General features: G+C 37.2%; 1 protein-coding gene across 4 annotated transcripts in view; it reads left to right on the forward strand.

Moving 5' to 3' along the window:
- Window positions 1-3,758: 3,758 nt before the first annotated feature.
- Window positions 3,759-14,077, forward strand: part of LOC102230100 (ras/Rap GTPase-activating protein SynGAP-like) — a 56,332-nt gene continuing 46,013 nt past the window's right edge. For 3 of the 4 annotated variants that reach the window (XM_023345354.1, XM_023345353.1, XM_023345355.1), the window contains exon 1: window positions 3,759-4,930. The gene's annotated coding sequence lies outside the window, so the exon portion shown is untranslated. The remainder of the gene's footprint in view (window positions 4,931-14,077) is intronic. The other variant, XM_023345352.1, reaches the window with a different exon arrangement.

Consider the following 14,077-nt stretch of genomic DNA (forward strand, 5'->3'; position numbering starts at 1 on the left):
AAATTCAAATTAAAGGTTAGACTTTTTTAAAAAAAAAAGGAAAAAAAGTTACTAAAATAAGAGTGTTGTTTTTTAAGGCTTTCAAAACAAAAATAACAATACAAACATACTTTAATGTAAAAAGAATGTACAAATTGATGAATGTTACAATAAATATTTTCAAAAATATATATTTTTCTTTTTTATTTAACAGGTTAATGGCAGTCTGTATTTTTATTTATTTAAGAAAAAATAAACAGATGATCTCTATGAAAAGGAAATTATTATTTTTTTTTCCAAAGCAATTTCTTAGCATGACCTTTTTCCCTACATATTTAAATTTGTATAAAATACCATAATATTTCTCCATTTTCTGACGAGACATTATGCTACTGCAAGAAAGGATGAATGCATGGCGAGTTTGATCTCGCCTGGAAATTGACTGTTTTTATTTTCACATGATTAAAACAAAAGAAAAAATAGGTGAAATATAGCAGAGATAATTTGTATATTTTGTGGTTTAATAACATTTTTATAAACTTTTATAAATAATCTCTGCTTTGTGGTTTATATGAATAGCCGTATAAAAGGTAAGCAAACAAGACAGTAGAGTTAAAATACACCGACTTTTCACATGGGTTTTCTATTAATATCGTCTTTCCAATTCACAGATTTATTTATTTTATTTTTTTTCTATTTTTTTCCCCCTCTAGATTCAACTTCAAATCGTTGATTCAAACCTTCCCAACCATTTACCAACAAGGAGTGTCATTATTGTCTCACATCCATAATTATCGGTCACATTTTGTTTGTGTTATAAATGTGGTTAGAAAAAAAAAAAAAAAAAAAAAAAAACGCCCTAATGGGGTCGCTAATTGGTTTCCAGGAGTTTATATAACACCATCTTTACATATACCCACAAAATGATCTCTGACATCCTGAAGATGCGACAATTACTGGCAGGTATTTATGTAACGTGTTTACATAGCAGATGTCAGAATCGACAGCAGAACAATTGCTGTTGCCTCCTCACATCTGGACCTAAATGGACAGCTTTGTTCTTTCAGTGATGAGAACAGAAACCCATTAGACTTTTCAAAATGAGTCATTAGCAGTCTGTGTTTGGGCTGCTGGGATTCTTTGAACTGCAAAAAGTGAGTACTTAAGGGACATATTTACACTTTTCAGTCCAAACTCATCCTTTATAGCAAAGATGTGAAAACATGTCCTCAGTGGTGTTTATTTAAAAGAAGCCTTGCATTTGCTGTGTCTAAATGGCCTTTTTGTGTTGTTTTTACTGCACTTAATGCGCAAATAAAACAGGAAAGTCCCATTTCATTTAACTTGGACTGGTACAGCTTCACATCATTTTCTCTCCCTGAGGTTAAAGGAACATTTCATGTCACGTTTATTTAAATAAAGAATTGTAGATCCAGGAACTGGTTTTGGTTTTACGTGCTGGTTTTCTAAATAGAAGTGCTAAATATGAGAATATTGTTGCACACACTGAGCACAAACTTCGAAATCTAGTGCTTCATCCTCTGGTCATTTTCATTTCACTCAGATACTGGACATTCTGGGCTCCCAGCTGCAACAGACTTAAGGATAATCCCCCCCAGTATTTCTAGCCAGCTTTGTCTGATTTATGAAGAAGTGACTGGTGCTGGATCTGCACACTGGCTCTGCAGAGACTGGAACCAGTTTCTCTACCCTCATATTAAGGAACTGAATTGATAAAACACAGCGCATAACGAAATATTCAGATTTTGTCTGAATATTTTGGTATGAACCACCAACTTCAGTGCATATTTTGGGCACTAACAGACAGACAGTGCGGCATAATTGTAAAGTGGAAGGCTAAATTTGAAAAATATAGTTTGGCTTGTAGATCCACTTTTCAATAACATTACAGCTAGTGAATTTTTGACCATTATCTCTGCAAAATACCTCAAGATTGGTCACATTGCATAGAAAGAATCAAATTTAAATGCTGCTATATGTTCTGATTTGATCTGGACTTTGGCTGCGTCATTCTTAGACATGCATATTCTTTGGTCTGACACCATTTATTCATAGCTCTGGCATCGATGGTTAACTTCCATTATAACCCCAACACTTTAGGAGTTCCTGGAGGTTTTTTACTCCGCTCAGTCCCCTAGACTATTATTTCCCATTTTGTCGTCATCAGTCCCCTAGACTGAGCTGTTTTGGAGAAAGATTTAGCTCCATCCCTCCTCTCTCTGACCAGCCTTTCCGTCCCTGTAACCTCAGTGGAGTTTACTGCGCATAAACAGCACATTACTGCACTTTAAATTAATCTGAAAGTGAACGCTGTTGCTAAATGCTGTATGTTGCTGAGTCCATTTTCCTAAATAACAAACATGAGATGAACTCACGACAAATCTTTTTTTTTTTTTTTAACACTGTGAGCCTGGAGCTTCCCAGCTCCTTGGGGATCTTGTTATCAGAAATCAGAAGTGCCTACTGATTCACAATGGGTTGTTTTAGTCCAGTTATTTCCCATTTTGTCGCACATAAACTTTTAGGCTGCCGATGGCATCGACTTGTTGGACTAAGGGGAGCTTACGAGAAAATTTGAGCAAGGTTCAAGTTTCACAGAACTATAACAGCAGTTTATTAAAAACCAGATCAATTCTGGTGCTTGATATTAATGATGGGGTGGATAGTTGGATTTCCATAAACACTATATATATATATATATATATATATATATATATATATATATATATATATATATATATATATATATATATATAATTTATTTGAATAATAAAAAAATGAAACAAATATTATATACATTTTTTTACACAGAATTTAAGAATTTACTCTGTTAGAATATTTTTGAATAATATTTTATGTAATTATTTGTGGGTGTGCATCAAACTCATTGAAAACATAACTGTAGCTCATCATCATCATCATCATCATCATCATCATCATCATCATCATCATCATCATCATCATCATCATCATCATCAACAACAACAACAGTTAAGTATTAAATTAAAAACTAACTCATAAGTAAAACCCTCTATTATTCCTGTTACTTCCACCACCACCATTAACAATGATAATAATAACGATGGTGGCAACAATAATTTTAATTTAAATTATATAATGAAAATATTTAATAAAAAAAGCCTAATAATAAAATAGCTAATACAACTTGCAATACCACCACCTATACAACAACAACAACAATAATAATAATAATAATAATAATAATAAATACATAAAGTGGTTGAGAATTTTTTTCCTTCCCAAACTTTCTCCTTCCACTCAACTTTCCACGTGTCGTTCCTTCTGTGACCTCTCCTCCTTGTGGAGGGTTTCAGTGACTATCTGTTGACCTACAGTCAAATGATTAATCTTCCATTCACTGGCCATAGCATTTCTGTATTAAAAATACTTTATTTAGTTGTTTTAATTAATGCAATGTTTTTAAGAAAACGTATTGCCAGGTTTTTGTTAACTTTATGTCACAATCACCAAAATGAACAAAAACAATTGGAGGAACTTTTCATTTTCTAATGCACCTGTCTCTCTATCGACGGCTCATTTAGTTAAACTTCAGTTATTCCTTTTCTACCATAAACGTTTGTTGCGCTTTGACAGTAATTAAAAATCTCTCTACAGCTGGTTCTGAGTCGGGCGGACTCGGTTCCTTTTGGAGGCGTTGCATGGTTCCTGCTCACTATCTCCACCCTCCGGGGGAAGAGACTTCTCCGCGCACCGAGCAGTTCCCCCCCCTCCCTCCCGCCAAGCTCCGCCGATAAATCTAAAATAGGTGTGACTGCAGCGCTCAAGAAGGCCAGTTCGGCGTCAATTAATATCAAGATTCAACCCTCTTCCTGATTGCAGCTTTTTTGGATTATGGGGACGTCGGTGTGTGCCAACTGCAGACGCTTGCCAAGATTAAACCATCATCCGGAGGTAGAAGACAGGATCACGATTTAGAAAAACAAAACAACAACAAAAAAAAAAACAACAAACAAACCAAAAAAACCTAATAATACGTGCGTGAATGCGATTTTCTTTGAATTTTTCGGTGCGCGTTTTTTTTCTGTGATTATTCTCCGTATATTTGGACGCGTTTTGAGGGTTTGGAGCGCGCGGTGAGCGGTAGCAGCAGCAGCAGCGGGGCTGTTTCCAGCTCAGAGTTATTGGCATACCCTGCAATCATCATCGTCACCGTCATCATCTGATTGGTAACATTCATTTTAATATAACTGGCATGAGCAGCTGTCACAGTTTCCTCCCGTTTTTTTTTTTTTTTTTTTTTTTTTTTTAGCGCTACGGTGTGTGAGGAACGGTGAACCAGTCTGCTGCTGCTGCTGCTGCTGTGTGTGACGAGATTATTTCCAGATACAGAGGGGCAGTTTGGAGTCTCATGCGCCCAGATCAAACAATTAAGATGACAAAAAAGGGTGATTGTCTCCATTACCGAGCGAGCTGCGTTGGGATTGCGTTGCATTTCGTTGGGGGACAGAGAGCAGAGGAGGAGGAGGAGGAGAGGAAGGAGAAGCAGAGGAGAGCAGCTGAACCGCCGCTGACTGGCAAGCTGTGGCTTCAGTGATGGACTGATCTGGAGGTGAAGGGATCCCAGTCACAGCCTCAGTTTCATTTCTTCCCCCCCGCCCTCCTCCCTCAGGATTCTTTAACAAAAACACCTCTGGACACTCTGCAGCACAGGTGAGGCTGCAGTGAAAACCCAACGAATTGTCCTGATGACTGAAATATTCAAGCTTTCAGAGATCATACCTGGATCGCCGTCTCTGTAATGCCTTCACAATCTGATTCCTTCAGCGCACCGAGAAGGAATTAAGCCTCACAACGCTCCTCTTGCACTAAGTGCCCTGGAGACCCACCTGGATCCAGTCTGCACCCCCAGATGTTCTGATTTCTTCTCCAGAAAGTCCTGTATTTTTGGGTAAGTGCCAATAAACGTGGGTGTATTAAGGAAAGAAAAAAAAAAGTGGCAAGCAGTAATGCTTGGTCTCACTGTGAAGTGTTTAGGGAGTGTTGAATTCAGCAGCTCTAAGGAAGGTGTTAAACCTTTCCAGCCTGTATGTGGACAGCGTAGGTAGATGGTCTTAGACTACAGGTTATATGCAGAAAAGAAACCGCCGAGAGCCGTATAGAAATGTCCAGCAGCTGCTTTTTTTTTTTTTCTCCATGACCTTTGCTTTCCCAGCCGTTCAGATTACAAAAATATTATTTTCTGTTGTTTAAAAGTCTTCAGGCTGTAGCTTTTTATTTTAGAAGCCTTCTGTTGTTGATTAAACACACAAAGCCCTATAATATCACATGCAACATCAGCTCAAAACAGCTGACTGGTATAAGCTCTCATGTTTTTGTATTAAAGTTGCAGGAGGATCTGTTGCTGCTCTAATGCCCATTAGGAAAATTTCAAGTAAAGTACTACTAACTTGTGATTTTTACACTATCACCAGAACAATAACATCATTTTGTTAGCTATATGCTACGGAGAAATAAAAAAAGAAAGTATATTTTATGGTTGACACAAATAGATTTATTTCTGTTTACATACATATTGGTGCCCATACTGCAGCACAGCTAGCTGGCGCATGGAGTTAGAAGAGTAAATGGCCATGCGCTGTTCAATTGTAAAATGTATTTTAACATAATTTCACCGTGACCACTTACGCTAGCATTATCATGCTAACAGCAGTGTTAGCATGTCAGTGTGGGTTATTTTAGTGCAACTTATTTTTGTAAGTCATGAAGCTCTGACTGACTTCGGGCCACAACTTCTGGACATGCTTCGCTTCATGAAAACAAAACGCCACCTTCTTTGGGTGTTCAGCTTTTGGCTCTGATCATTTTCTTTGTGCCTGATTTATGATCCACAGTTCTGCCATGTTTGTAGTTTTCCTCAGATTTATTCTCTTTTGTGGTCTGCTTATTTATTTTAGACTGTTCCTATCATAATCTATTAGTGCTGCTGTTTTGTTTCCTTTTTGTGATTATTATTCTGGTTATTTACTGAGTTCATCACATCCATTTTGGGTTGGTTTATGCTGTTCATTCCTATGTCTTCGTTATCATTTAGAAGGATTTTGCTATGTAAGTTTTCCTTAGCCTTTGTTTATTAATTTAATATGCTACGTTCGTTTGCATGTTTGTATTTCTTAGATATGTGTTTTTTTAGGGGTAATTATCTACTTGTCTGCCTGGCAAATTCTCTGTTATGTTTGCATGTACTGTGATCTCCACGTTTCAGTTCAAGTTTACATTATTTTAACCTTTTTTACTTTTAAGAAAATGTTCAATGCCACACCTGAGTGGCTGTCTGTGCTTTGGCGTCATGCATTACGATGCAATGGTTATCTTCTAGAGCAAAAACAGATTAGACATTTGGGAATTTCAGCTGTTTTAGTTGAAATGGGATGATATGATGATAGCTGCATCTTTATCTCTCAAATATCTGGAGGGTGACCCAAAGAAATTGTCTCGATTTAAGTAGTTTAGCATATTATCTGCTTGACAATTTTATTGTTACAAACAAAGAACAAATGGAAAAAAAATCTAAATTGCTGGGAGCATAATAATTGTTAATTTGACACCGTTGTTTTGTTGAACGTGGATGATATCACGGATGAAAAGACCTTGAAATCAAGAACCATTAAGTCATTACTTGTACAAGGACAAACACTAGAATTATTTCTTAAAATTAAATATAGCTGATTTTTTCTCAGCAATATGTTTCTTTAAAAATGCTACATATTTTGTCCTCCGTCTGCTTTCAGTTGACAAGAGAAAGTTTTTTTCCAGTGGTTAGCTGATGGAAAACCAGCTAACTTTGAGCTCACTTTGAAAAGCCACACCTGCTATGTGATGTGCTACCAGTCTTCACAGTAGGAAGCGTCTGAAAAAAGTTGATAAAGTCAGAACAGGCGTCACTCAGCCGAAGCGGAAAGACAACAAGCTAATGTCGACCCTGGTTTGTTATTGTTCTGTCATCAATCGGACCTTACCCGACTGAAGCAATGACGCAGAGAGGGTGAAACAGAACAGTTCAGGATATTTGAGAGACAAGTACAGTTTGCTGGCAGCTAGTTAACCCAGGAAATAAACTTGTGCTCATGCACTGCGAACAACCGGTTCATCATTTGAAAGGTTGTGTGCACTCCACTTCCACGGTGTTAAAGTGCTGTTGTATTCTGTGCATAGTGATAGCTGTGTACATATCTGATGTAATGCTCAGGGCGTTCTTATTTCTTGATGCTTAAAGTTGACTAATTAGCTTTCTCGGGGGGCTCCACTGACACCTGCAGGCTCCACAGGGGGCCTCCGCCAGCTTTATAATTAGTGGAAAAGCTGACTCACACAAAACAACAAAATGTTGTTTTCAGGATTGTTTTAGTTGTCCAGCAGGAAGCTTGTTGTCATAATACATCCTGGCAATACATAGGTGAGAAAAATGAACCATCGATTGTGAAAATGTTCAACCAGAGAAGCTTCTTGCATCGCTGGATGGATATTACTGCAGATACCTATTCAGTGAATTATTCAATCTCTGCTGTGACAGAGTCCTTCCATCTCAGCTGGCATCAGATGCAGCGAATGTTTGGGTTTTCTGAATGGCCACAATCTTCATGGCCCATTGTGTTGCACACAGTGGGCTTTACCAAAAAAAAAAAAAAAAAAAACCCAGAAGGAAAAAGCACTAATGAAACATCAGTAGTTTCACTTTTAATGGAACAAGATAACTCCTGATTGCTCTTACTCGTTCCCCTTTGCTTCCTCTTCCTCTCCCTCATGAAGCAGCTACCAGCATGCCTCGGTGATTTTGTTGGTTGAGCTGCAATAAAAACACGTGAATCACCGACATCAATTAATTTCTCCCAATTCGTCGCAAACTGTTGAGAATCTGGACTGCTTGCTTCTCTGTCGCAGTTGTCATCTGAGAGTCTGACAGCCGGCAAAGCGTCGACTTTCCTCCAGCACTGAGTTTCCGTCATAATTCTCCCCTTCTTCAGCCATTGTCAGTGTAACGCATGGACGGAGCTTTATCGCTCTGCCAAGAACAGAAAGGATCTGTCAGTCTGCTTAACTTTCCTCTAAAAGTGTAGAAACCTATTTGAACTCATTTCCGTCCTTGAGTTTGCTCAAATTGTTTCCTCTTGCATCCAACTTTATTCCACCTCCCATCAGCATTAAAATAAAAAAAAAAAAAAATTGACCCAACAGAAAAACACAAGATTACTTTTGTCGCCATGTTTTTTGATTGAGTAAAAAAAGTAGAAAATCTATGAAATAAAAGGGTAGGGGTTTTTGATGAAGGGAATTTATTTGTAAGCAAAAAAAAAAGAGGCTTTACTGTTATGAAACATTTACAGGCCTCTCAGGAGAAAAGGGTTTCATGGAAAAATGTCAGTGTGAGGTGGAGAGTCAAGAATTTAAGGTTTCCGCCTCACCTTTGACACTGAAACCAGAAAAACACTTTAGCAGAGGAAACCTTACTTTGACCTGAGTCTTATTGTCCAGATGCAACATCTTGACCTGTGATTCTGACGTCTTGATTCTCGGCCTGCGTGATGGAGAAATAAATCTCACTGCAGCTGTTTGAACTGACCTAATGACAGTGGCTCTTTGTCCGCCGCTGGATGTTGGAACTATTTCCCATTTTGAGTCGCTTTTGTGAACTAAACTGAGTAAACACAAAATAAAACTTGGGAATTTTGGAACTTCACCCAGAAAAATAGATGAAATTATCAAAGCTTTCCTTACAGATAAAACATTTATGCCTGGTTAATTAGGCTGTAGCCTGACTCAGTTTGGCAGCGTCTTGCTGCTCGCGTTTCTCTCTGTGTGATTGTGAGAAGTCGGCTACATCTTCAGTAGAGAAGGAGTATTTATGAGGTTGTTGAAAATGTGTGGCCATTTCTCACTTTTCCACCAACAAGGAATATAATCTATTGCTTCCTCAATTACATTCCTTGGACAACAAGAAGCAAAAATGTAAACAATCTCTTATGGATAAAAAAGGCTTAGCTAAAGCTAATTCACATGCAAGGGTTTCAACATTTAGTCATTGTACTGGGTTTACCATGTTAGTCATGTCAAGTGGTGACTAATCATGGATCATTTTAAAAAGTGTTACTTTCAGACAAGCCTCTTTGAGCACAACACTTCTGAAACATTTCTAAATTCATACATTGCATGTTCAGGACAGCATCGGGGTGTGATGAGAGGTCGTTCCAGCTAAATGCAAGACCATATTGTAAGATCTAGTTGAGCACAGATAAATGTGTGAGATGTAAAATGTGGTGTGTTTGTAAACATTACAATGTAGATTTCAGTCAGAATTATGTCTCTACTCCTGCTTTTCCGCTATTTCCTTGGAGAATGTTCACCTCTCATTGTCAAGTGCAGAAGCTGCACCGGAGCTGCAAAAACAAACAAAAGAGTGTTCATTGAGTTTAAATAAAAGCTTCTCAGTTGCAGTGCAGATGTTTGCATCGCATCATCAAAGTAAGTAGACGTTTAAAGATGCAGTACGCTATGATCAAAATGAATATTCAGACTTTAAAAAGAGTGACAAAGCACGAGCAAAATCAAAAAGGTTTTCCACTTAAGCACAATCCGATCCTCTGACTGCCCACATGGCCACTACAGTCTGACAGGTTCTCATTTTTTGATGTAAATGTGTAAAAAAATAATTGAATTTTAATAACTTAAGCAATAAAAAACGGATTATTTCATTTATTTGTGCCCATTCTCCTAAAGTACTTCACAGGAGCTTCAATTTTTTGCTAATGTACCTCAGATTTTAAATAATAGGTTTGCAAAGTCTTGACAAAGTTGATGGTGTAACTTCAAGGTGAAATTTCTCCCAAATATTTTTCCCAAAGATGTGCTGGTATAAGTGTCCTGTAAGATTTTTTTTTTCTCTCTCTCTTTTTCCCCTTTCATGGTCTCAATATGTGCAATAAAATAAGATGATTGTGATTGTTTTACTAAGAAAAAGTGCATTCTGTGGAAGGAACAACTTAGGACAGCATCACACATCTAGTTCTCCCGTCGTCTTTTTGAAGCTGTGCTGTTGTAATATTAAAAAATATGCCAACATGTCATCTATAATGAAATATGTGTGGATATTCCTGGTAACAGAGCCGTCTTAAAGAGAATTCATTTCGTCTTTCAGCAAAGAGTGACAGAATTGCTTCTCGTAGGGCCCTGATGCTTTCCCACAAAGCTTGGCACTTGGACCTGTTGATGATAACAGTCCAAATGGTCCATTTTATTTTGGGTCTGGAGAACTTTCTGTCCATGTCCTTCTAAAAAGACAGAAGAATGCAGATACAAATCTCCCAAGACAGAAATCTTTTTCGAAATGGTCCAGCGCTGACATGACCTGCACCTTTCTGCGGTTTTATATGATTTTTAAATAGTTGTCGGCCAATTTTAAAGGACTTTGCTACTGTTTAGGTTTGTTCTGAATGCAGCATGCTAGTAACTGATTCAATACAACTTTGACTAACATAAAAGTAAGTAATAAAACGTTAATGACTAGTAAGCCTTATTTTTGTGCACAAAATGCTGAACTCGGTGGAGAATTGTTAGAATTTATGGATTAATAATCACACTTTCTCAACTAACAAGATATTGATCCAAATCCCAATTTGATGTTAGAAGACCTGAACTACTTTACACTGATATCTGTGAGAATTTCACCGGTGAAATGTTCTCACCCAAACACTTCTGGTCAAATAAAATGATTTCACTCGGTGCTGCTTAGAGATCCAAAGTCTTCTGCATTTCGCAAAAACACTCTAGACACAAGGAATATTCGACATCTAATAAATTGATCATGGTTTTGGATTTCTCAGTAGGCAAAGAGAAGAATATTGCATTTTAATGAACTGTTTTTAAAGCAAATATTATACCAGATTTAAGTGAAAATTCAAAGCAGAGTGTTTTCCCGCACCTGCTAACATGACTAGGAGGGGATCTCAAAACGCTGATGTGTCTGTAGGAATGCTTATCAATTAATCATGGTAGCAGCTTGTGGTTGAGTAGCTTGGTGACATTTAGTTTGGAAAGGGCAGCTATAAAAGGCTGCATGTAGAAAAACCTCCATGAAAAACATGATGTTTCAGAGTGCAATCAGGACTGATGATACGTCATTTCATTCAACTCACTCAGATAAACAGTGGCTTTTCTGAGAGGAACTTTCTGCTCACTAGAAAAAAAATAGCAAATTGCAAAAATTAACATTTTCATATTTTATTTTGCAATCACAAGCTGATGCATTTAGAAAATTATATGTGAGAGAACACAAAGTAGTGCTTAACAATGAAGAGGAAGGAAAATTTTAAAAAATGCACTGAGGATTTTAATAAGGTTTGTTTTGCAAAATAGCTAAAGTTCAGACATCAATTTTCAGGTTGTCAGATTTTCTGTTGGTCTCTTAATGCAATATTTACTGCTGCACACTTTTTAGTTTGTCTAATGTCTTTGTTTAGATGTATTTGAGCAAAATAAGCGCTCTAAAATTCCCTGTTTGATTGCCCAATTACAAATAGTAAAAAAAAAAAAACTGTTCTAAAAACTTAAAAAGAAGTGAAGTGTAATTAATCTTGAGTCTAAAGAAATGTTCAGAACCTTGATTTACTCTCACAGCTTACATAAGTTTTGCTTCTCCAACTCCAGCCACTCAAAGCTACTATTTTTCTTTTATATGCATCCCTGTTCCAACATCTGAATAAAATGAATGAATGATTATCTAGTCTGTAAATTAGACACTTGATTCAGGTGTGTTTTTGAGCCGGAATGCATCAAAACGTTGCGGGAATGTGACTGAAGTCGGAGATCCCTGGAGAAGCCGTTCGTGTCTCCAGTCTTCAGGTTCCAGTGAAGACGTTTCTCTGCTTTAACACACTTGAATCTAATAATGGAGTCATTAGCAGGACTGTGTTGAACTTGATTGGATGCTGAAGAGGTAATCAGCTTGGTGTGTTGAAATGGGGACCGGTATCCTGCAACCATCGATGATGAGTCTGACACCCTCTGATATAATCGGCTCCGATCAGAAATATGTGTTGGAATTACAAAAAAACAAAAGCAAATGGGAATCCCATTACGCTGTTGCTGATATAAAAACTGTTTGTTGTTTTATTCCACACATATACCTGATTTTATTGTTTTTATTTTTTATTGTTTTTCTTGATGGTAGCTGTTCATTTTGGCTTTTTAATAATCGTCCCCGTCTCCGAACATATAAGTAGAACGGCTTTGAACTCCGCAAGAGTCTTTTGGATTAAAAGTCCAGTTTTCCATGACAAGCTTTCTTATTTCAGAGCTAGCCTTCATAAATTCGATTATGGTATAATTTTGTCAAACTACTATTATTGTCACTCGCTGCTTGCTGGGTTTTCTCTCCCTTTGTGTGCATTACAAAGTATTCACTCCCTTGAATATTTTCCCCTTTTATTGCTACATATCAATCAACAAAATTTGGTTTTGACAAAAAAAAAGTGAAAACTGATTTCTACAAAAATAATAATAATAAATATTTAACATAAAATAAGTAATTGCATAAATATTCACCTCCATATTTAGTATATCTTCCTTTGGCTGCAGTTACAGCGTCTCTGTGTGGATAAGTCTCAGTCAGGTTTGCACTTCTGCTCGTAATTCTCCTCAATTCTTCTTTGTAAATCTTTCCAAGCTCTGTCAGGTTTTGTAGGGATTGGCTGTGTGAACTGCCCTAAACAGGCTTAGCCACACATTCTCTATCAAATTGAGGTCTGAGCTTTGACTGGGCCACTCTAGTACCTCCACCTTGTTGTCTTTAAACCAGTGTAGCTTCAGCTGGATGCTTTGGCTCACTGTCTTGCTGGAAAATAAATGTTCTCTGAAGCCACAGTTCTGAAGCAAATTATCCTCCAGGATTTTCCTGTGTTTTGCTTCATTTGTTTTATTTTCTACCGTTCCAAGCCTTCCAGGGCCTGATGCTGAGAAGCATCTCTGCATCATGATGCTGCCACTACTGTGCTCCACTGTTGTAATGGTAGCCAGGAATACTAATTGACAACTACAACTAACATCTCTTGACACACACTCACTACACTCAGATGATCTTTATTCTTTATTCTCCATTCAATTGGCTGAACCTCAGTCGAAATTGGTCAGTCCCTTTGAAGGAGATGAATGTTTATTCAATTATGTTTGTCATTATTTTGAAGAAACCAGTTTTCACTTTGACATTAAACGTTTTTTTGTCTGAATGCTTTTTGTAAACATTGTCTATGCGCACACAGTCGAACCAAACAGCCATAACTGAGCTGCTGTAAATCTGGAAACTGTTGCTCGGCTTAAAAGTAACTTCCGAGATTAAATCACTTTACAGATTAAACTGAAGCTGTTCCATCAAAATCTATTCATTGCCCAGGATCCACAAAGAAATGTATTTTGTGAAGATCTATACTATAGTTTAGCAGTTGGTGACCTTTGACCCTGACCAGTTCATTGTAGCTTTGGCTATCTGCTCCAGACTCAAATCTTTTACAGTTTCCTGTCAACTCTGAGCTATTCTGATTTTTCCCTATTATTTCTGTCCCTCCTAAAGATACAGATGCCCACAGCATGATGCTGCCACCACCACCATGTTTCATAATGTGGATAATGTGATCAGTGATGCGTGGTTTTAGTTTCCATGGAGGCCAAAGAGTTTAATTATGGTAATTATGTAACTGGAGCAACTTCTACCACATGAGAATTTTATCATTATTTTCTCTCAAAAATTGGTTTATTTAAAAGTTTAACCTTGACTTGTCTGCTGCGTTCCTCGGGTTCCATAAAACTGTTTATTTACTAGAGCTTTAAATGCATTGTTCTATTATTTTTTGATCATTATTTAGGGGTATCAGAGTAATGGGTAGTGAAAACAAATGCACATTTCAGATTCATAAAAGACTTTGAATGTAAAAAAGTAAGAACATTTTGCATTTTCCTCCCACCTCACTACTACACACCACGTTGTTTATTGATAACGTTCCATTAAGTTTGTGATAGCATAATCAAATCTGCCAAGGTTCAAAGGTGCATT

Source organism: Xiphophorus maculatus, chromosome 13, assembly GCF_002775205.1.
Source record: "Xiphophorus maculatus strain JP 163 A chromosome 13, X_maculatus-5.0-male, whole genome shotgun sequence".
Lineage (NCBI taxonomy): Eukaryota > Metazoa > Chordata > Actinopteri > Cyprinodontiformes > Poeciliidae > Xiphophorus > Xiphophorus maculatus.